General features: G+C 35.7%; 1 long non-coding RNA gene across 1 annotated transcript; it reads right to left on the bottom strand.

Moving 5' to 3' along the window:
- Nucleotides 1-1,729: 1,729 nt before the first annotated feature.
- LOC120581633 (uncharacterized) lies at nucleotides 1,730-24,050 on the bottom strand. Its single transcript, XR_005647357.1, has 3 exons — nucleotides 23,786-24,050; nucleotides 6,799-6,894; nucleotides 1,730-2,481 (listed from the first exon to the last, which is right to left on the bottom strand). It is a non-coding gene; the product is annotated as an uncharacterized LOC120581633 (long non-coding RNA).
- Between the last annotated feature and the right edge of the window lie 267 nt (nucleotides 24,051-24,317).

Below are 24,317 nucleotides of genomic sequence, written 5' to 3' on the forward strand. Positions count from 1 at the left end.
TTTTGGGTAATTCTGTATTCTAAATGACTTAGCAAGAATACATCAATCTTGGTGTATAGTCTTAAGGAAACCTGTACTTTCTCAGAAGGAAATCTGTACTTCCTTATAATTACTTTCTCAGTAGCTATTTCCTTATTCAACTGTAAGCTCTGTGTACATAAATGCTTGGTCTCATTCAAAGCCCTATTACTAAATTTCTGTGCTCAAGATGCCCGATAAATATTAGTTGAATGGATATGGATGATCTTTGAGTCTATTTTCTGTTATTGTAAAGACATCAGTTAGAATTATTGTTATTTACAAGTAGCTAAAATATATTAAACTTAAGCAAAACTGGAAATTTATTCTTGAACTTCAGCTGCAAACTGAAACCAGGGGATCTCTCCCCGCACCACCTCTCTCTCCCTCTCCCTCCCTCCTCCCTCCTTCATTCTTATCTCTGCTTCTTTCAGTTTCTTTGTTCCTTTGCTTAATTTTCTTTCCTACTACAGATCAGCTTTCTCCATGTCTCAGTCCACAGGCAAAAGTTTTACATGTCTTCTTTCCAGCTACCTGAAAAAATATCAGAGATTTCATTACCAATGTCCAATTTCCAAAGAAGGGACTTATAGGGCAACTAATCACTTGTGGCCAACAAAGTGGGATCCCATTGTGTGTGTGGCTGCTTTTGCCACAGTGGTTTGGGTGAGTCACCATAGGGCAAGTCCTAAAAAGAGATCTATTTCGGGTGCTTTCCATTTATTTCCATTTCTTTTTGTGTTGATTAGTTGTTCATTTTGTTAAATATTTGTCATTTTTCTATTTTGGGGTCTTTTCTTTTTCTTATCAACACTTCTTATAGTAAATATATAAACCCTATTCTTTTATTTCCTGAAAACATTTTTCCAGTTTGTATCAAGCACAATTCAGTGCAGGAAACAAACCACTCTAGACATTTTAAACAGAAAAGGATTCAATATGGGGAATTAATTGTTTATAAAATTCCTGGAAGTCATTTAGGGATAGCTTCTAGGTGGGACCTTTGTGAGTGACTCCTGAAACATCACAGAACTGGTCCTTTAAAGTTTTTTTTATCACATCTGCCACCATCAGGAAGAATACTTCATGGCAGCTGAGACCCAAGGATTAGGAAGCCACCAGCATTGCAATACAGATGTCTCCTGACAACCACAAAGGCGGGCATTAGACACTGGAATGTAGCTTCAGATGCCTCACATCTCCACAGCTGGACCTAAAAACAAAAATGAATAGCCAAATGCAGGATCTGTCTCACTTCTGCCTCCAGCTGTTCAAAGGAATTTATTTATGAGTGACTCTAATTTGAATCTATCGCTCTAGCTGCAAAGGAGCCTGAGAAATGTCCATTTTTATCTTTCAAACTCTAAAGTATGGGAAAGCACATAAAAAGGAATTGGGGCAAGATTCTAAGTGCCACTGGACCATATCTAAATACATACACATACACACATGTGCATGCACACACATGCAGAGTACATTCATAGAGATTTAAATATTTTCTAAAGCATTTAAAGTCTTCCCACTCTAGTGATGTTTAAGGAGTATTAAGTTATGGTTTCTTTTTATCTTCTTACTGATACTATCATTTGAAAATAAGACAGATGTGGAAATACAAAAATCAAAATAATTTTTGGGAATAGTAAAATTTTTTCCTCGAAATTATGTTCAATGCTATTGATTTTACAGTTTAAAAAAAAACCAATGATCTAAGTAAGGATATACAGACTAATTCAAATTCTACTTTGAGTGGCATTTTTGGCCATTGTAATTTGCTCTGGGCGAATCATGTCATAGAATAGGTACTAGTTAACACATGTGCACTTTTTAAATACATAGATAAGATGTTATTCTCAACTTTCTGCTGTTCACAAAAGTACAACTTTGGTCTGTTCTCTAAGGACAACTGATGATGCAGAATGCTACAGGACCAGGAAAAACAAGGCAAATCAGGTATTGTAATCATTAAGTGATAGTCCCTGTTTCATTTGATACTTAATTCAGAAATGGTTCTACTTTTCTTATAAGATTTTCCTTTGAGGCTCCAAAATCTTTAATTCTTAAAGGAAAAAAGTCAGACTCCACTAAACTTGTGAGAATGCGCTTATTTTATTCAGTAGAAGAAAATTCCCACCCGCAGAGAGTTGTTTTCGTCACACCATATTGGCCATGCTCTGCCTCTTCCTTGAGATGAGCCAAGGGGACTGGATGCCAACCTATGGAAAATGGTTTTCCAGAGCAGCATCTGTCTCCCCACACATGGCCTGTGGCTGTAGCTGGCACTGTGGTCCTTGGAGTTCCCTTGGCACTACCATTGGTTGGTTTAGTCAATTGAGTGCTCATTCCAGCTGTTACATCCTTGAGGAAATTAATCTTCTCCAATATGCCTTTCAGTAAAGCTTTTGTTGAGCCACTCTCTCCATCTTTATTGTGGAGAATTATGTAAGCTTATCCCTTTCGTGTAGTCTGCTGAAAAACAAAGTCATTAATATTGTATTTTAAACCAGTGTTGTGCTCCCAATCTTCACTATACATTCAAATAACCTTTAGAGATTTTAAAAATCAAAGTACTATAGATACACCTAAAGATTCAGATTTGATGGTCTGAACATCATCATTTTTAAGCTATTCAGGTGATTTTATTCTGCATCCAAAGTTAAGAATGACTGCAAAAAATGATAACGTGGCGGCAGTGACCACTTTGATCTACTTTACCCAGGATTTTCCTGGTTTTAAAACTCTAAGTCTCATGTATACCAGGACAGTTGGTCACCTTAGACCTAGAAATCTCTCCTCTTAACCTCCAAAGAAAGCCTGAGTCATATATATGTAAAGACTATGATTACGCATAGGACATAGCACTGGGATCATAGGCCAAAACCTCGGGTTGCAGCCCTTCTTCTGCCATTCTCTACCTGTGACTCTGGGAGAGTCATTCAGCTCTTTAGAGAGAGAGCTTCTCAGTTTCCTGCTTCCTCAGTACCATGTTGTGGGGATCAAATAACATTCGCATGACAAAAGAGGAAACTGAGGTTCAAGGAGGATAAATGATAATGCTGGGATCATTGAGTTGGTAAGAGATGTGCCCAGACTCTCAGGCCTGATTGTCCTGCCCTGCAGCCATCCTGGAGGAATGCAAGGAAGTACTCTCCTAGCTAAGACTCATGAATTACTACCCCAGGCTAAGAGCAAAGCAGTGAGCCACCCACCTTCTACATACTCCCGCATAGTTTATGCATTTTGTGGATTTTTCACTTTGATGGTTATTGGGAACTAAAATCATCTTTATAAAATATGTTTGGAGGAGATAGAATTTGTCCCAAGTTCTAGGTGCTGGAGGTGGGTTCAGACTGTGCTTGAGCAGGCTCTTGAAGAGAAGATTCCAGTTCCACCTCCCCTCCCCCAGTGCTATGTTGGAATCCAGGAACATGCCTGTGTAAGCGGACTTCAGGCCACTCATTGAGAAATGTTGTATTAGAGCTTCATTGTTGACATTTTTCAAGGTTTTTTTTTTCTGAAATAAAGATTAGTACAATCAATGTGTACATTTTATGTGGTGCTATTTTTATTCTCTCCGCAAACTGCCCCTAAATTAATTGTGTATCACGCACTGAATGAAGTTATTAGTTTCCAGCAAATTAAAATATGCATTTTAATTCAACCAAGAGCTCCATGAAGTAGCTTTTGGAGAATGGAGAGCCTGCCTAAAGTCTTCATGTGGCATCACTAGGACAAGAGCTTATGTCAGTTTCCTGAGGGCAGTGGAGCATGCACACACCCCCTTCTTCACCTTGACAACCTCTGCGCATAGTTGTCTTTAAGATCATATTTTTAGAAGTCATTAGCTAGCCCCACTCTCAAACTCATCTATCATAAAATTTAGGTAGGCATCCCTCAAAGTTATAATGAGCTTAAATTTTTATTGTGTTCACATCTGTAGTGACTATCAACTTTCTACCATTTAACATCCCAGCAACAAAAAATTGATAAGAACAGACACTTATGTAAAACAGAAAAAGAATTGGAGTCCAACAATTCTAAGAGGACTTTCCAGAGAAGTCTAAGGGTTGCTTGCATTACATCAGAGTTATCTGCCTTATACTCTTTTGACCATACACTCTGATAATATAACCTTCAATAAATTTACTTACATACATACATAAATAAATAAATAAGGGCACTGGCATCTTGTTTAACTGATATTCTCATCAGTTTGACTGAGCAACTTGGTAGAACCAAATGCCCGTCTAGGCTTGAAGGAACAGATTTTTTAAATAATTATTCATAAGATGTCAGCTCTCATAACACTGTTTCTTGATTATCTACCGACCAGAGGGGCTCTTCCTCTGCTCTCAGAACAATGTGTGACATGCTGACATCCGGCTGGTCAACAGTAATGAGATAGTTAGTGGGTAAGAGAGAAAGACCTGATAAATAAGACCAGCCTCGACTCCCCTTTGTCTGCCATCCGTTGAGACAATTCACATCATTTCAAGGGTACGTGGTGAAATGAACTGAAAGTGGAGAGTCTAAGATCCTAAACATTTTGCTCTAGGTGATCGGGGGCAAAGGATAAATAATGAGCCAAGAAAAATATAGGTTTTCTTGAGGAAAATATTTAAGCATCAGGGAGGAACTGTAGAATAAGAGAAAATGGCAGCCAGGCTAATGTCAAATCCTCCTACTTACGGTGTTCTAGCTGAGCAACCCCGGATAAGCCGCTTGACTCTCTGAGCCTGTTCTCCAATCTTAAAGTGAGAAACACCTCAGAGGACAGTAGTGATGGTGAAATGGGTTAATCTACATAAAGTATCTTATGCAGAGTAAAATATTCAAAATTATACTAAATAATGATGACTTAAATATTGACTATTTTTAATATTAAATATTTTATTTAATATTAAATATACTTTTCTATTTTTAACTCCTGGATTTCCAAATATGTCTTACGAAATATGACATTTTATGTGATATGTATGCTGTTTTAAAGTTATATAAAAACAATGTGAATGTAAATTTATAGACAGATACTGTGATTTTTAAAAGGCAACTACACTAGTTTATGTTTGACTTGAAATTGTCCTCTAGATTGGTTTCAGAAGGGCTTGGGTCTTAGTCCTGCTTCTGCCACATGTTAGCTTAGTGGTCCTGAACAAGGCAGGCTCTGCGAAACAGGGTGCTTATCTGTGAACTGGGATAATTCTACCCTTCCCACCTCACAGGACTGCAAAAAGGATCAAGAGAAAATACCTATGAAGGTATGAAGCACTATAATAATGAGAAAAGAGTCCAGTGAACTCTGAGAGAACTAGATTTTTGTTGAGTACACAAGTTCTAGAACCCCAGAGAAATCTCCTAGAGACACTAGAGTGGAACCAAGGCTGCCTCAGGGAGTCGATCTGTCTTCTTCTATATCTTATGGGGAAATTACTCTGTCTTGACCAGCATCTTGGGCTGATCTTCAGGTAGAACCACAGTTCCTCCTTTCCTATATCCTAACACTACCTGCACAGATCATAAAATAGATTCCGCTCAGAGAAAAACATCAGTTAGACTTATACATTTTCATAAAATAATGTCAACCTTGCCCCCTAGCACAGGGATACAATTTAGGCAAAATTTCAGAACCTTTAAATTCAAGGGCCATCAGAGAAGATAACATTGAACTTACAGCTTCCTCTGTCTCACCTTTCAAAAACCAGTTAAGAAGATGAATTCTTATGGAACATATTCAAAAAGACCTGCTGCCCATTTGGCTGTCTAAATAGCGGCTCTTAATCTTTTAATAGAAGAGGATTCCTTATTAGCCAAAAAATTATCAAGGCCCTCCTAAATGTCAGTAGTTTTATTTAGTAACCATTGATCGAGAAAACACAAAGTGATCATCAAAAGCACTAACCACCACCATGAAGTCAAAAGTACAATGATCAAAAACATCTACTTATATCTGTAAAAACAGCCATACATATTTGTGTGAGATCTGTTTATTCAGTCTACAAGCAATGTGTGGTAAAGGAAACCTATAAAAGCTACTGAGGTCCCATGGGGGCTTTGGAACCTGGTTGAGACTCACTGCTTCTACTTTAAGGTCAAGTTCCATGACCTCCTTAGCTTTGCCCCAACAGAAATACTTTCTCTGTGCTGTAGTTGAATATGTTATTCTCAGATTTTATGGAAGTTTGAGATTGATCATTATGTTATCTAGTACCACTTATAAATAATGAATTTTTTTTTCAGAATTTGATGCCAGGAAAGGCTTGTATTTCCTGAAGAACTAGGCATGGTTTTGATTACATAATGAGAATTGTTCAAGCAAGTGAAAAACATATCAAAAGAATCTGCCTGTCTACCCAGACAGAGACTTCTGGGGTGGCAGTTCCAGACTCTGATTCTTTAATCAGCAATTACTGCCAGAGTTGACAGGACTTTTGAAATTGACTCATACTCACCAAACTCAAGAGATTAGTGTATAAATCAGAATGCTAGCATGTGATTTCACAATAAGGGAGATATCTATCCAGTGGGAGACCGTCAGTGTTCACCATCCAACGCACTGCCTTCCCAGTATTAAAATATTTGCGGTCAAATTAGTTATCAAAGCTTGGCTAGTAAACATTGAGTCTGACCAATAGAATCCATAATTTCTGGTCAGTTTTATTTCTCTTTTTATGCATTTTGCCTAGGACATTTGTAAGAGCACTCTTTGAGATAATCTTTATGCTTGTTTTTGTCCTTCTTGATTGGGTTTCTACCAAATTTCCAACCAATCTGAAGTGCTCCTACCTTTTTGGTTAAGTTCACTGAGAAGCAGACCCTGAGAAAAGGAATTAGTTCAAACCATTTCTTTGGAGAGAAGATTTCAGGAACCACTGGTAAGAGCTGGGAAATGAGACAAGAAGAGAAAGACATCATTACAGGATATGTTAAGAAGTAGGTTATTATTAGGGGCACTAGGGTCTCAGTCCCACTGAGGACTTCTAGGAAATGATGTAAAAAAACTCCTTGAATGGCTGCGCTTTGAGGGCAAAGAAAGCTGGGGCCTTTATCTTCCAACTCCATCTGCCATTGGCTAAGGGATGTTCCCAGAGACATCAATTCCCCAGAACTTTTAGCCTTCCTCACCCATGAACTGCACATATCATAGTTCTCTGCTAGAGAGTCACAAGTACTTGTTGACAGCAGGAAGTTGTTGGGTAAATATGCATGGTGAGTGGGGAGGAATATGGACAGGGCACTGGTGACATCTATTAATATCCTCTTGGGCAGAATTTGTATCAAAACATTTCAAAGATAGTTGGCTCATAACTTATGCATGACCAGTTAGGTATTAGATGCAAGAGAGTAAGGGAGGTTTCCCTCATTTCCTGGGCAAGGACCCTGAAATTCTGTGTGACTATTTTCTTAAGAGAAGGGCAAGAACTTTTAAACTTTACGCTCTACCTAGCTATTATCATGGTTCCTAAGGTTATTGAGGTGATAAAACATGATAGAGACTGTAGAACAGAAACATGGTTTATGGTCATGCATAGTTTTCCACTGCTGCCATAATAAATTACCATAAATATAGTAGCTGAAAAAAACACACACACTTGTTATCTCACAGTTTCCATGAGTAAGAAATCCAGGCACAGCTTTTAGTGTTTCAATGCTCAGGATCTCACAGGACTGAGGTCAAGTTGTCAGTCAGGCTGCATTTTAATATGGGGAAGGAATCTGCTTCTAAGTTTATTCCGGTTATTGGCAGGATTCTTTGCTTGTGGCTATGTGATGGCATGCCCTGGCTTTTTGCAGGCTGTCAATTGGACAATGCACTCAGGTTCTAGAGGCCACCTACAGTTTTTCTTTGCTCTTTTTTTTTTTTGCCACATGGGTTCCCTCAATGTGGCTGTTTACTTCATCAAGTCAACAAGGAGAATCTCTGCTAATAAAGAATCTCATGTAACATAATGTAATCACAGGAATGACAGCCTATCATCTTTGCCATATAAGGTAACCTAATCAAAGTGATGGAGTGATATCCATCACTTTTGACATATTCTATTGGTTACCAGCAAGTTCCAGGTCCTACACACACTCAAGGGAAGGAGATTATACAAAGGAGTGGATTCAGAAGTGGAAAATCAGTGGGGGTCACCTTAGGATTTGTCTACCAAGCATACATAGTGAGTACTCAGTAAATATTAATTTGCTTCCCTGATTTAGATTCTTCCATCACTACATATATTATTACCATCATAATGAATTTAGGCTAGAATGAAGACTCATGACGGACACTGACTCTCTGGGATTAAGAAAACAATTCAGACATGACAGCTCCATGGTGACAGCAAACACTGTCAGATTATATTACCTGCCCATGCACAGTTATCACACATTTAATGTGGTGAAATGTTATGGCCACATAACAGTCAGGCTGAGCTGATGGTTTTAATTTGGATCTAAGGCTAGAGCTATGCTGACACTTTTTACCACTGGCTAGACTAGGGGAGTCACATTTCCATGAGTTTCTGCTATCAAGAGAAAGGCTTTGTTCCCTCGTCATCTTGAACTTTTCAAGCAAGTGAAAGCTAGTATTTACCAGGTGGAAAAACTGTCATTAGCCATTAGTCCTTTGCATTTTATATTGGATGAGATTCTGAGTGAGTTATGAAAATATAGGAGTTGGCACATACAAGCTCTGGGAACTCTAAGTGACAGTTGAAATTTGGCTTTCTTAAGGACCTGATGGAAAAAAAAAAGAGCTCATAAAAGTACACAGGCAGGAACTTCCAAGAAGTCACCTGAGGATAAGCTGCAAAAATGCTTTATGTGCATGTAACTACTGTCGTTTCCCACCCAACCTGCAACTAGCAGTCATCCAAAAAAAAAAAAAAAAAAAAAAAAAAATGGCAATCAGCCATTACTGCAACAAAAAAATACTCGTGATTCAACTTTAAGGATTATATTCTTAAAGTTGACCTCCGTTGATTTTGAAGAGATTGAGCCTGTTTTATTGATGGATGATGGTAATGCCAATGTATGTAAATTGAAGACCCCATAAGCAAAGTAGTGGCTTTTTTTATTTGTTATAAATGTCTTGTCTATGAACTCAGAACCTGAGAAGCCTGGGGTTGTAACTAACATTGGAAACAACAAACATTGTGAAGAAGACAACCACTATTTTAATTTTGATTGATAGAATTCTGATGTCTGCATGTAGATCTCCTTGATGACATAATTGGTGCAAAGGGTCCAGTTGGCTCTAAAACCCACAGGAGACTTGATCCAAAAGCCACTGGAAACATTCTCCAATGTCTGTGCAGATCACCATCAAAGTTTTGAATAGCTTGAAACTTATTGGCTGTGGTCAACTCAAGTTGATTATTGGCAACAAACTCTCAGAACATCAATTTTTATTGACACTATTATTGACCAAACATGTTTAATATGGAACTAATAAGAATAAGTGTTGCTCTTGATCATAAGAAATCAAGTTTATTCCAGTTGATGAAGAGGCTTAAAGAGTTAAATGCCATGACATAAACGACTGTAATTAGAGCCATTGCATCTGTTATTCTCCTTCTATCTGCCCTTCAGTACTTAGCTTCATATTCTGATTTTTCATTAGACCATGTCATAGATGATGGAGAGCACACTCTACTCATCTATAAGAACTTATCCAAACAGATTGTTGGTTATTGTTAGACATCTCTATTGCTCTGCATCCCCCTGATTTTGGGACTTACCCTAGTAATGTTTTCTACCAACAATAATAAATATTAATGGAACAGTTAGAATGAGCGATATGTTGTTGGTAAGCTTCTTGGCACCTCTGCCAGGCACTAAAAGAAAGACTGATGATATGTCTGCCTTACATTTCAAAAAATATAATTTTCATCATGGATTAACAAATCTTCTGGCAAATAGAATTGTCTCTAAAAGTATTCACCCTACTTTCAATAACCTATCTGTGACCCCTCCTTGAAGCTGGTAGAACATAACAGGGAATGACTTCACGGTTATGAAGTTGCTGATTTTTCTTGGTTTTTCTGATCCAGAGACTGCCAACTGAGTTTAGAGAGTTTTCTTAGCCATATGACCAGCCATAAGAGTTATTATGGGGAACAACTGAAAGAAACCCATTGATCAGATGGAAAGCTGAGGAAGATTGTGTCAAGCTTCCTGAATGGCTTTACATCTTAAATATCTATAAATTCACACATTACACACGAAGTTGATTCTATTATTATTTTTTTCTAACAATTTGTTTCTACTTGATACAGACTTGAATAATGCAATTATTTTAATGTAAAGAACTGTCATTAAAAATAACTTTTTTTTTCAGTACATTGTATAACAAAGAGAAGATGTTCAGGGAAATATATAAAAGCATGTTCTTTGGGGTCAGATAGACCTGAGTTGAAGTCTAGCTCATCACATATCACCTGGTAGCATTGAGCAAGTTATTTAAACTCTCTGAACTTCAGTTTCCTTATCATTAAAATGGGGATAATAATAATAGCTACCTCATAAAATTATTGTGTCTTTTAAATGAGATAATCTAGGCAAAATGCTTAGTACAAGGTATGGCACATGTTAACATGAAACAAATGCTGTTTTTACTCTGCTCTTATTTCAAATAAGCTCTGGCTAGTTTAGAACTAGAAAATGTAGCTTAGGAAAAAAAATGATCCTTTAAGAAGATTAGTTAGAACAGTGCCATCCAATAGAACTGTAATGAAAGCCACATATGTAGGTTTAAATGTTCTAGTAGCCTCATTAAAAAGTAAAAAGATACAGGTGAAGCTAATAATACATTTTATTTAACCCATATATATGAAATGTTATTATCTCAACATATACTCAATATAAAAAGTATTAATGAGGTATTTTTTACTCCTTGTCACACTCAGTCCTTGAAATCCAGTATTTACACTTACAACACATCCTTATTTGGATCAATTAGCCACATATAGCTAGTGTTTACTGTCTTCCAAATCACAAAGTTAGAAACTTTCATTTTCAGTGAATTCTTGAAGAGACTTCTTCTATTGTGAGGTGGCAAATGTAGTGGGGGTGGTATAGATCAGTGCTTCTCAAACTTTAGCACGCATAAAAATCACCTGGAGAGTGGGTAAAAATGCAAATTCTTGGGTCCCAGCTCCAAAGATTCTGATTAATTAGGGTAGGGACCAGGAATTTACATTTCTAATAAACTCCTCGTTGATGTCAATGTTGGCCCAAGGATGGTGTTTTTGAGTACCACTGGTAAAAAGTCTCCCTCTCTGAGTTTTACCATTAACCTTATTGTTTTTATTAGTTTTCCAAAAGAAGACTAGATGTACCTATTTTGGCCACAGTAATAGAAAGGAAGGACTTTTCCATGGCATTTATCAGTCCCTGTTTCAACTAGCCCTACACACTTATAAGATTGAAAACTTGCAGTCTGTTCACTCTATTCTGTCTGTTGTTGAGCCACTAGGACCCAAGCCTGGTCATATATGGGTAACCAAGTGGGAATTAGCTTACTCTTGTCTCTCCAAACCTAGTGATCTGGCATGGGCCCTGTGATTCCTCAGCTGTTTTAATCATCATTGACTCTGCTATTGTTACTACACTGAGTATTCATTTAAGATAGTTTGGTACAATGGACTTGCTAAATTTACGTAGTAACTTTGTATTAAAATCAGTCTAGTATATCTAACAATGTCTTTTTTCATAGTATATGTTAATTATGTCTCCTTTTACTTGAATATAAATGACACTGGTATTTAAACAGCAGATTATCAGCTTAAATATATATCTTTATGTCAGTATTCACATGTCCGATAATCTTCATTACTTATGACATTGCCATTATAAAATTATGTCAAATAATTGTGGTAGAAACTATGGATTAGTCTTATGTTTTTATATCTTATCAGTCTCCGCCATCTTGTTCCACCTAAGCACTGTTTCAATTTGCTTACCATGTGGCCCTCCATGAAGATATTTAATAAAAGCTCAGTTGTCTATTCTCTAAAAGAAACTGTTTACAATTTACTTGGAGAATACTATGCAGATGAAAAAAAATGTCTCAGTAATGTTTAAATTCACTTAAAACATGATTAAGTTCTAGGTGCCCAGTGACCAATACAGTGGGAGGCAAAAAAATGGACTGGAGAGACAGATTCAGCTCTAAATGACAGCTCTGTCATTTGCCAGCTTGTAGTATTGGGCCAGTTGGGCAACTTATTTACATCTCTAAGCTTAGTTTCCCTCTCTGAAAAGCAGAAATAACAATACCCCTGGTTAATGGAGTGATTGTGAACATTAAATAAAGTAATACATGTATAGGCTTATAATGCTTAAAAGAAGTCAGCTACTGTCACTGCTCCAGAAGATGAAACATATTTCTGTCCTGGTAATCTGAAAAGGCATTATAAAGGAGATGGCATTTGAGTTAGGTCTTGAAAATTATAGGATTTATTCAGTCTTATTTTTTAAAAATATTTTTTACATGAACTATAAATATATTGTATAAAATATTAAAGTTATAATGAAGAAAAATTGTTATTGGTGCCACCATTCAAAGATAGTCCCTATTAACATTTTCATGTGCTTTCTTATCTATCACTTGGGTCTTTTTTATTATTTTATGTGGAACGAGCTATTAAATACAGCTCTTTCTATCTCACAGTTGGCCAGGATTTTCTGGGGTGCCCAGTGTCCCCACATTCTAAAGCAGGGTACTAGACCATCTATGCAGGATTTTCACTGGAGGTGCCCTTTTGCCAGCATGAGCCCACCACCCATCTTCATTCTAAACAAGAGAAAGTAAAGTCAGTAGGAAGTAGGGAGGTTTATAGAAAAAATACCCTTAGATCAGTGGCTCTCAAATGGAAGCAGTTTTGTCCCCCAAGGGACAGTTGGCAATGTCTGGAGATATTTTTGCTTGTCACAATTAGTCAGTGGTGCTGCTAGCATCTAGTGAGTAGAAGCCAGGATTCTGCTTAACGTCCCACAATGCACAGGGCAGCCCCTCACACCAAAGACTTATCCAGCCCAACTGTCAATGGTACACAAGTTGAGTACACCTGTGTTAGAGAGTTGCCTTAGAGCAGATGCTCCATTCCATCCCACATCTGCGGGATGTGTGCTTCACTCTCATCTTGATTCAAGTACGGAGATTCAAGGAGACTACTTGGATAGCTGGCCGGGGTCCTCTGGAGTTCAGCGGACACAGTACCAGTATTTGATTTACTCCTAGAGAACCTCTAAAGAGAAAGATGTGAGAGAAGCCATCAGTGGCAGCAGAAAAATAAAAAAGAAGCCCCAGTTAAGAATTACTTGTACTTTGAGAGTTCAGTGAGACTAAGACCCCTGTTTTTCTATTTTTCCTGGCCACATGGACAATGACTGCAATACTCTCAAAGGGATCACCTCCAAGAAGATACCTAAAATAAAAATAGACCACCAGGAGTAAAGGCTGAGAAGACAGTAGTAAGAAACTAGGCAACTCATCTTCATGAGTGAAAAAAGTAGGAAGAAGATCTGCACAGAAAGAAAAGGTAGAAGAATTGTGTGTGAGCAAGGAGATGGATGGTCTTTAGAGAACACCTGCATACTCTTGGAGAACTAGCATTTGAACATTCGTCACATCCAGAGACAGTGGCAGTGATCTTTTCTGACCTTTCTTTTCCTCCCTAATCTTTCTTCTACCCAGCAGGATAGAGAGGTAGCCAAGGGAGTAGGAAGGAGGATGAAAGAACAAAGTGAAACAATTGTGAAGAAGCCAATCAATTCTTTCTTCCTATGATAAGTTTCCTAAACTGAGCCAGGAGAGAAGCTTACGTTAAATAAGAGATTGAAGTTTTTTGGTGATAGCCTGGATTAGACTTTTTAATATCTTTCAAATGACTAAACAAGCTAAAGGATCTGTTCACAATTTCATCTTGGCTACAGGAAGAATGAGCCTCTAGAGTTTATTTGAAAATGGCAGTGTGAAAGAACAAAGTTTATACTTGTAATCTACCAAATCCAGTTTATTCAATAAACTGGTTGCATGAATGTATAAAATATAGGTGATATGTATATATTTCTATATATATTAAAGAATATATCTGTGTACGATTATATCATATATACAACAAATAGCTATACATACATATATACATATATGTATTTATATATTTGGATCATATTGTATAAAGTTTTGTATCATGCTTTATTCACTCAGCATTTTACTATAAACATTTTTTCACATCATTGACATAATCTGTCATATAGCTATATCACAATTTATGTGACCAACCCTAATTCTGTTGTTGGATATTTTGATAACAAATTACTAATTTATTACTAAAAACAATATTATGATGAACATTCTTATGAATTTCTGCCTGTATTATTAATTCTTGGACTAAGATTATAATTTTATTTTAGTGCAATTTATATTTTTTTGTCCAATTGCTTTTGAGAAAACTTTGTCAATTCTTTTTTATTTTAATTGCGGTAAATGACATAACACAAAACTTACCATTTGAATGACATAACGCAAAACTTACCATTTGAACTATTCTTAAGTGTACAGTTCAGCTTTAAGTATGTTCACATTGCTATGCAACAAATTTCCAGAATTTTTGCACCTTGAAAAACTGAAGCTCTATAACTGTTAATCAACAACTCCCCATTTCCCCATCCCCTCAACCCCTGGTAGCCACCATTTTACTTTTTGTTTTTATAAATTTGACTATTTTAGACAACTCGAATAAGTGAAATCATACAATGTTTGTCTTCTCATGACGGGTTTATTTCATTTAGCATAATGTCTTCGAGGTTCATCTGTGTTGTAGCAGGTGACAGGATTTCCTTCTTTTTTAAGGCTGAATAACATCCTTTTGTACGTATATTCTACAGTATGTTTATCCACTCATCTATCAATGGACATTTAGGTTTCTTCTATCTCTCATCTATTGTGAATAATGCTTCTATGACTATGGGTGTACAAATATCTCTTCAAGACCTTGCTTTCAATTCTTTTGGATAAAAGACCTGAATAGACATTTCTCCAAAGATATAAAAATGGCCGACAAGCATATGGAAATGCTCAACATCACTAATGATAAGTGAAATGAAAATCAAAACCAAAATGAGCTATAACCTCATACCCATTAGGATGGCTACTATTAAAAACAAACAAACAAACAAAAAACAGAAAACAAGTGTTGGCAAGGATGTAGAGAAATTGAAACCCTTGAATACTGTTGGTAGAATTGCAAATTGGTGAAACTACTATGGAAAACAGTATAAAGGTACCTCAAAAAATTAAACAAGAAATTAAAACGACCATGTTATCAAGTTTTATCAAGTTAAATGCACAATACATCAGCAATATGCATCTTTACCTATATATACACAGCATCACTTCTATCCCATTCTGTTGTTCAAAGCAAGTCATGCAATCAGCCAAGATTCTAAAGAAGAAAAAATAAATGCCACCTCTTGATGAGAGGTGTGCCATGCATTTGCAGCAATGGGGGAATTATGAGACCATATACCACAGACAATTTGATAGAGGGATGATGATAATCTTACTTATGCTTTATTTTGCATTTCTTTAATTGCTTGTGAGTTTTTTTTTCATTTCCCAGTCATTTATAATTCTGTAAATTATTTATTCATGGCTTGTAACATTTATTTTTATTTCTCCAGCAGTTTTTAAAATTTATTTGTAAGAAGTCTTTATATATTTTGTTGATTATAAAAAATAGGATTTTATTCCTTTTCCTATCATATTTGTTATAAAACTCTATCCTACAGCATTAAATTTTTATATGCAAAAAGCATTCTAAAATTTTTAATTTTTAAGTAGCAAAATCTGTTGAGATTTTTTTGTGACATATTTGGGGATAATACACAAAATACATAATCATAGTAAATATTCATCATCATTTTGGCAGCTCTTAAAAACATCTTAATGCTTTTCCTAGTTTGAGGGAATTTCCAATTGTCTGAGTATGGTATAAGATAAGACACATACCCCTGGGAGCATACATGTGGTTCACTGGGGGAAAAGGGGAGAAGATATTGAATCAATTTAGATTCTAGGAAACAAAAATTTTAGTTTCTCAAATACTCCTGACCTATCAATATCACATTCTCTATTACAGTCATCAGTACATACCAATCGTAACTTTTTGTGTGATTGTAGTATTTCATATCCCTCATAGTTCTTTAAATGACATGTTATTGAGAACAAAACAGCCATAGTATTCTCTTAGCATCATAAAACTTTAATGATATTGCATTCGCTATAAAAACAAAATTTTCAATTTAGAAATTTTGGTTTTGGATCAGAGATGGGTTGGTTGTGAGATTCCCATTCAAAATTGGTTTTCTGATCAATTTTAGTTTGTGTCTGCGACAGAGAGGCTCACATCTATGTCAAGAGATTGCCATTTCTTGAGCAACAATATGTATTTTTCATATAAATCACTTTCTTTCTTAAAGGAATATCTTAATCTCTTTGAAGTTTCAAGGATATGTGTTTTGACTTTTGGTATCTGTGACATTTTGCTTATAACATTAATACTTTTATAAATATGATACACTAGCACCAACAAATGCAAATAAATGTGATTTCCTTCAAATATACTTTCTTTTCTAGAACTTATGTACCTTTAGTAATATCAAAAAATTCTAATAATTTTTCACTTGCGTCTACTTGCATTTTTAGTAATATAACGTTACTATTTGAGTTTCCAATTATAAATTCAACAATGGCTAAATACTTATATTTGGTAAATGTGTTTCCAATATCTTTAATTTTTATTGAGGCTAAAAACTAGTTGTATAGTTTGTATAATATAAAAAAAAAATTTCAGTGTTGTCATAGAGATATTTTGCTGTGTCATTTCCTTCCAGTTTAAAAAACGTACAGAAAGTAGAATATAGGTATCCTATCGTTTTCAAAAATGATATGTTGCAATTTAAGTTTTTCCATGCACAGTTATGCTACCATTGTAGCCAGATTTTAACTTTGTAAGTAGTCTACTGAAATATATATAAACCTTTTTTAGTTATATCATCTACTAAACAAAAATGCCCAAAATGTCACGTAGAAATACAAGACTTTTGTTTTTAAATTCACATTTCTAGCAATGATTGTCATCTATTCTACATAGTTTAGATTTATATGGTGTGTAGGAGCCAGCTTACACTGGCTCGTGAAAGCCTGCCTACCATTAAATATTCAGGAATTCTGTGAGCCAGTCTTTAAACTATTGGGAGCTTGAAATCAGCCTTATTAGCATGTTTACACCACTGAAATTGGCAAATGCCACAATCAGGGCTTTGATTTTCTTTTTTAAGATAGTCATTGTATTGGTACATCACTGACTATATAAAATAATTGAATAATAATTAGCATTGCTCACCTTATTAAATGATCTCATTCATTCACCTGCTGTAATCTTGATTTTGTATTTTGTATTTCATCTCTTAAATAATGTGCAATATTGCAATTTATTGTTAATGTTTGTATAATGTATGTCAGTCATAAAGTTATCAAATTTTGCTATAGTTTCTACCAAATAAAGAAAATTCCCATTGTCATTAAATTGTTTAGATTATTCTCTAAATGCTAAATTGTTTTACTAAACACATAATTATTTATAGTATACCTTTACTAATGGCATGTTAATATTTTCTCATCTCAAATAATTTATTTTAAAATAGTTTTTAATTTTCAACACAAAATATTTGTGGTGCATTTCATTCTATTTGTTTTAAAATAATTGATGATAAAATCTGCCAATCTGTGTCCCCATTCTCTTTATTCAGTTATTTTTCTCTGTCTTCAAAGAGTTTACAAAATAAAATTTTTCTTTAGAAAGAATGCTTTCAGCTTTTTTAAAAAAGAAAAGTAACAGGAGTTAGAATTTTTTTCACCACTTCTCAGAATTCTTGTGTAAGAAGTTTCCAAAAACCTCCTATCTATGCTTTCTTCTGGTAGATAAACTTGCCTTATTTGAGATAGATAATCTCCATAAGAGGGTTCTGCTGTTTAATATTCAAATATACAATCATGTAACTAGATCAACAAAAAAGTATATTTCATTTGATGAACTCAACATGGTTTTTTCTCTCTTCATTCTTTCAAAAAAGATTTCATCCATTCTTACTGACATAGAAATAGAGGGTGAATTTACCACTTGCCCCCTCCGTGAAGTGTCTGTGCTAGATTCTTCTGAGACCAGTCATTTCATTTCCCTTTTTCCCCTGGCATTCAATGATCCAAATTTAGTGAACACTCATTTTTTGTTTTTCTGTTCCCGATACATTGTTTTCTTATCTTTTGAATATCTGAGCAGAGATAATGTAATCATTTAATACATTTACCTTAAAGTGTGTAATATTTTTAAGTTGTATTTATTTAAGGAGCCATTAAACTTTAACAGCAATTCAAGTTGTATGATAAAATTTCACAGCCACCAATAAAAAATAGCTATGATATAATTAGATTATTACGTAGTAATAGTAAATAAATATTATTACATAGTGATATGTGTTAGATGAAAGTATTATTAGACTTAAATTGGAAACTTAGCAATATCGTTTTGGTAAAATAAACATGACAATACTATGAACTATAAAATAAAACACAAAATATAGCTAAATTTTACCAATAGAGAATTTTTCTTTTTCATTTTATGATATTTTCTGATGAAAGCGAAAAGTAGATTTTAGTGTTTATTGTAACAAAGCGCTGTTTATTACAACAAAGTCTTGTTTTTTGAACTTGTTTCTTCTTTGTGAGTCAAAGCAAAATGATATCTGCTCTGTTATGAGAAGACAGCCTACTGATTGGTCATGGAACTGTCACAATAAATATACAAATACCTACCTTTGAAGCCTAAAAAATTATAATAAAAATATAAAAATATTTAAAATAATAAACATATCTACAGTGTGGATGGCACTCTCTTAGTTGCCATGCCCTTGTAGAGGACCCAACCCGGACATCTGTAAGCAGCAGCTGTGCTTCTGTGTTGGGGATGTACATTCAGAAGGTCTAGAGACCCTTTCACTAGCATAGTGAAGCACTTATACAGGCGGACATTACTGGTACTATGAATAAAAACAAAATTTAAAGTAGTTAATTTGATCAATCTATTCCTTTGTGATTTCCTCCATTGGTTTTGCTTTTTTTTTTTTGCTTATAGAGTTATTTTCCTCTCTGAGATCATGGCACTTAATGTCTATAATTTTGCTATTTCTATATTTTAAAAACCTTTTTAATTCTGTTAAATGTAGTTTAGTACATACTATGTAGTAAAAATCTAATTTTTCCTCTCCAAGTTTCATTATTTAATAATCTTTATTCATTTCTGATGTAATTTTTACCATAGTTTTTTTATATACTAAAGTTTACTTCTGTAATATCTCTTATTTGTATCTATTTTTGTATCATTGACACACTATTTCATTCAACATAGGTTTATAATACATTTTATTATTTGGCAAGATGACTCCTTCACTCACTGTGCTTTGGTTTCCTTTTTTCATGAGATAGTGTAGAGACAGAGAAAAGATACTTCGAAGAGGGACCTAGGGTAAGGGCCAAAAGAACTTCACCGAATAGATGCCCCTTTGGCCCAGAGCAATGTTAAGTTTAAAAAACTGAAGGTTATCTTTTTTTCTCATCTCAGCTATCCAATCAATCATTTAGGTAAGAGAATTAGAAGGAAAAAATATATATATGTATATAATATATACATAAATACTCTAATAGAAATATGTATCAATACAGTAGTCTTGTCACAGTACTTGTTGCTTATTTAATGCGCTCTCTAGAATATATCATGTAAATAGAAAGTTTCTGAAAATATTCTGAGAAAGTAATATTTTATTTTTACATGGTTTTTCCTAAATCTGAGATTTGCTTCATGCTGCTCTCCACGGAAAGCTTACCTCCTACTAACTTTTGTAAAGCGTCATACATTCTTTTAGTAAACCTGAGTCAAGATTCAAGGAAGCCCTTGTTTTAAAATCGAGAGGTTTTGGCTTGGTTTCATTTTGAGGTTTTGGAGGTTATAGAAACTCAAAACAAAATGAAAGCTCTATAAATCACCAAACCTCCATTTTATCATAAACATTTTTTAATGCCCTCCGTTCTACTACAAATGTAATTTTTAATAAATTAACCTATCTACAAACAGATTTTAAAAAGTTAATATGTATAACTTTAATATAAATAGAAGGAAAGAAATGTATAATTTCGACAAGTAAATGCTTAGTCACAGTCACACTAAAAGGTGCAATGAAGCTGTTAGGTATTTTGCAACTCTATGTAGCAATCATCATGAATAAAACAGCTATAAATGCAGATTGATGAGGTGTGCTATATTGACAATTCAAAAGCATGAGGAGAGAGACTATCGGTAATGTGGTTTTCCAAAATGATCAATTAAATCACTTTTAAAAAGTTCAGCCAAAGACAAAATACAAACTTCTCTTGATTTTTATGTAGTTGCATACTTGAAAAAAAATCAGTGTATGTATAAAATATGTTGGAGTCTGGGCTCACTTCATTATGCACATCCATTTTATGAATGCATTCCAAAAGTCCTATGAACTATTGACATTTCTAAGGGATAAGTCTTCTTGGACCACCAAATTCCCAATATCACAATGAGATAGAAGACTGGAGCAACCATGATAATCTCAGGTATGTTAGACAGATAGGAGTGAGTACAGACAGAAGAAAGGAAGATGGGTGGAGGACACCCAGGATGAGCTCAAACTAAAATTCCAAAACATGTAGGAAAAATTAACCCTAAGAAATTCAGCCAATGGAGTCAATAATAAGGAGATAAAGTCACCAAAAAAAAAAATTGTTTCCAAATTATAGAAAAATCTAAAAATAATTTCACCAAGTCATCCTCCATTAGCTCTGTAGCTACATATATAAAATATATTTTCACTTACAAAAGTCTGCTATTTTTCAATGGGATTCTTCTAATTAGGATTATGTCCATAGGATGCTATATAACCTATGCTAGAACTTTGTTGTACTTTTTTCTTAAGTTATTCTCACATACTACTTAGGGGAGAAAAAAGCTTATATTGAACCAAATGTTTTTAAGAATTAACTAGTAAATAAAATGTCAAGGGAATAATGGCCTCCTAGAAGTTCATAATCAGAGACTTCAGAGTTATTCTGCCTAATGTCCGTCTCCACCAGATTTCAAATCTTTCAGTACCATGCACCGCACCTGCCTCTCCCACTCCCTGCGTTTTCAGGCCCTAGGACTATCTGCTGCTGCCGTGTCATACTATTACACAAGAAACTCTGTGAAGCTTACGCCATGTAGGCAATAGTTAGGCTTCTTCAGCAAGTTGGTGGTAAGGACTGGAGCTTGCCTCTCCCCACTCCCATCCTGGGCACTACCCAGAAACAGCATTCTATGAACGGCATTCCTTTTTTGAGTTCTTCTACTTGTAAAATTCTTTCTTACACTAATTCAGAACATTACAGGGAGCAAAGTGAGACCATGAACCCTGGAGCAAAACTGAGTTTGAATCCTGTCTCTGCCACTCAACAGCTGTATGAAACTGGGAATTACTTAACCTCTCTGCACCTCCATTTGTTCACCTGGTAAATGGGGATAACAATGGTACCTATTGCTCTGGCCATCGTGAGAATCAAGGCTTAACTTATATAAAGTGCTTGAGGCAGTGCCTGGAAGATAGTAAGTGCTACATAAAGGTTAGCAGGAATTCCACCCTTGGTCTTTACCCTACTCTTTGAATACTTTGAATAGTAGAAAACTGCTAGAGCCCCAGCTAAGGATCCTACCATTTGTACCATTTCTCATATTGCATGAGTTTTATTCCCTTCCATTTTTATCAGGCTCCAGTTTAGCAACATCCCTTTGAAAACTGGTTTTCTAGATTGAACTTGCATCTTAGGTGTGTTCTGACCTGTTCAACATATAGTGTTCATGCAGCAACCTGAAATCAGTGCCTACTCTACTTCTGGTAGTATGTCCTATAGGGAGCTTGAGTGTCAGTTGTCCACAAACTTTTCTCTGTTTTTTTAATAACCAAATTCAATTTATATTTCAAGTGTTTATGCTACTGAGTGGCAGAGACTTAACTTAGGTTAATTCAAATTCAGTTTCCTTGGCTTCCCCTGGGGATTGCATCAGAATTCTGGGGGTCATAAATTCCCATACCCCATACTGTGAACTTATCAGGGTGCAGTGAGAGAAAGCATCTTGTTGTCAGTGGTTATCTACACTGTCATTCACTCAGATGTCCTGGTTCCCTTCCATACTTCAGCAATTGTTCATTGTGAGATCAGTACTGCACCCTCCTGTTCTACCCTATTGTTCCCATTATTTAAGCCTCTTTAAGACCCTGATTCTTCTTTAAGTCACACCTGTTGTGGGGCAGGGATTATACTGTGGAGCACTGTTCTGAGTTGTGGAAACCTCTGTTGTCAGGCCCTAGGACTATCTGCTGCTGCCACGTCATACTATGACACAAGAAACTCTGTGAGGCTTATGCAGGCAATAGCTAGGCTTCTTCGGCAGGCTGGCAGTAAGAACTAGAGCTTGCCTCTCCGCACTCCCACCCTGGGCACTACCCAGAAACAGAAGCACAGGTCTTCTCTGTTCTCCCACCTCCAAACGTCCAGTTTCCTCAACCCTCGGCCCACCCTCATTGCCCCAGGAAGACACCAGGTCTCATCATGTCCCCTCTCAATCTCTTCAACCCTCAGAATAAGGAATCTTTGCCCATTTCTGTGAAGGACATATTGACTCTGACTCATTATGAGTTCTTCCAAATAAGCCTGGCCTCTTTGGAAAAGTCAAAACTTATGAACCTTATTATATTTTAAAGTCTGCTCTCTCCTATGGCGCCTCTTTCCTGAAGAAATGAAGGCAAAATACCTAGCTTCCCAAATTGGAGGTAGACAAAAAGAGGGAGAGAGTTTTAGGGTAACAGAACATATGAAAAAAAAAAGTATCGGTTGGAATTACAAAATTTCTCACCTTGTTAATCTTTTCGATGACATTTACTCAAATTGAGTCAATTCTATAATCAAATAGAATTAGCACCTACTGCAGACAAGGTATGGTGCTAGGTGCTAGGTACACAAAAATGAACAAGGCATGGCTCTTACTGTCAGGAAACTTACTCTCATCACTCAAGTAGGTTTTATTCTCTCCATTCTTTTTCTGCTTTAAGACTATACAATTTTCAGCTGTATTATAAGTTTTTCATCTGTCGCTTTGCTTCAAATCTCGTTTTTCAGTTTTACGTGCCTCCGACTCATCCTTCACATTTACTAAAACAAAAATCTAATTAGCATTAGCATTCTTTTATTTAAAATTTTACAGTGGTTCCGATCATATTCCAGACCAAATACAAGGCATAGCCTTAGTGCTTAAAAATATTATTTCCTCTAGTTCTCAAAACCATCCTATCAGGTAGCTATTATGATTTCAGTTTTATAAACAAGGAAACTGAAGCTTAGAGAACTTAAGCCATCCTGACCAAGTTCACAGAGCTGGGAGAACGAGGACTCAAAATCAGCTTTCTTGTCTCTATCCCCACTGCTTTTAATATTTGACTTACTGTCCTGGTTCCTTAATCAGTTTCCCCCATTACATTAAGTAGTGATCTGGAGTAAGACCACTACTACCTTTATTTCTATTACTTATTACAAGTAACTATCAGTTTGGATTACATGCCCTGTTTATCTTCAATATAAAGAAGGAAGGAGGAGGAAGACACTTACCTAGTTGGCCAAGTCGGTCAATCAGCCGAATGAACCTTGGCAGTCCATGGGTGACAAATTTTGAGCAAAATCTCCCTAACATGCAATACATGACCTACAAAGACTTAAAGATAAAACGCTCTGTAAACTGTACCAGTCCATACACCAACCACACCACTGGGAAAGTGGACTGGAAATCCCAGTCTCCTAAATCTCCGGTCCACTAAGCCATACTGCAGCACATAAATCTACTGATCCGAATGAACAGAAACCTTTTAATAAGTTAGCTTGGTGTAACTGGCAACTTAACACTTTTGAAAGCTTTAAAATATGGCAATTAATCACATCTCTAGGAAGCATGTGGTACAGCTAAATGGCGATTCACAGGCAAACCTCAAAAACACCAGTGTTGTTTATGACTGTAAACTTCACTCAAAATTTTTTCCCAGGTGGTTTCAATATTCAGTTGGAAGAGTGACAGTTGGACTTAATGGTTTTCTTTTCTCACTTTTCTTCAGAAACCAATCTATCTCACTGCTGCTGTGCTTTGCAA

Source organism: Pteropus medius, unplaced genomic scaffold, assembly GCF_902729225.1.
Source record: "Pteropus medius unplaced genomic scaffold, Ma_sr-lr_union100, whole genome shotgun sequence".
In the NCBI taxonomy this organism is placed as follows: Eukaryota; Metazoa; Chordata; class Mammalia; order Chiroptera; family Pteropodidae; genus Pteropus; species Pteropus medius.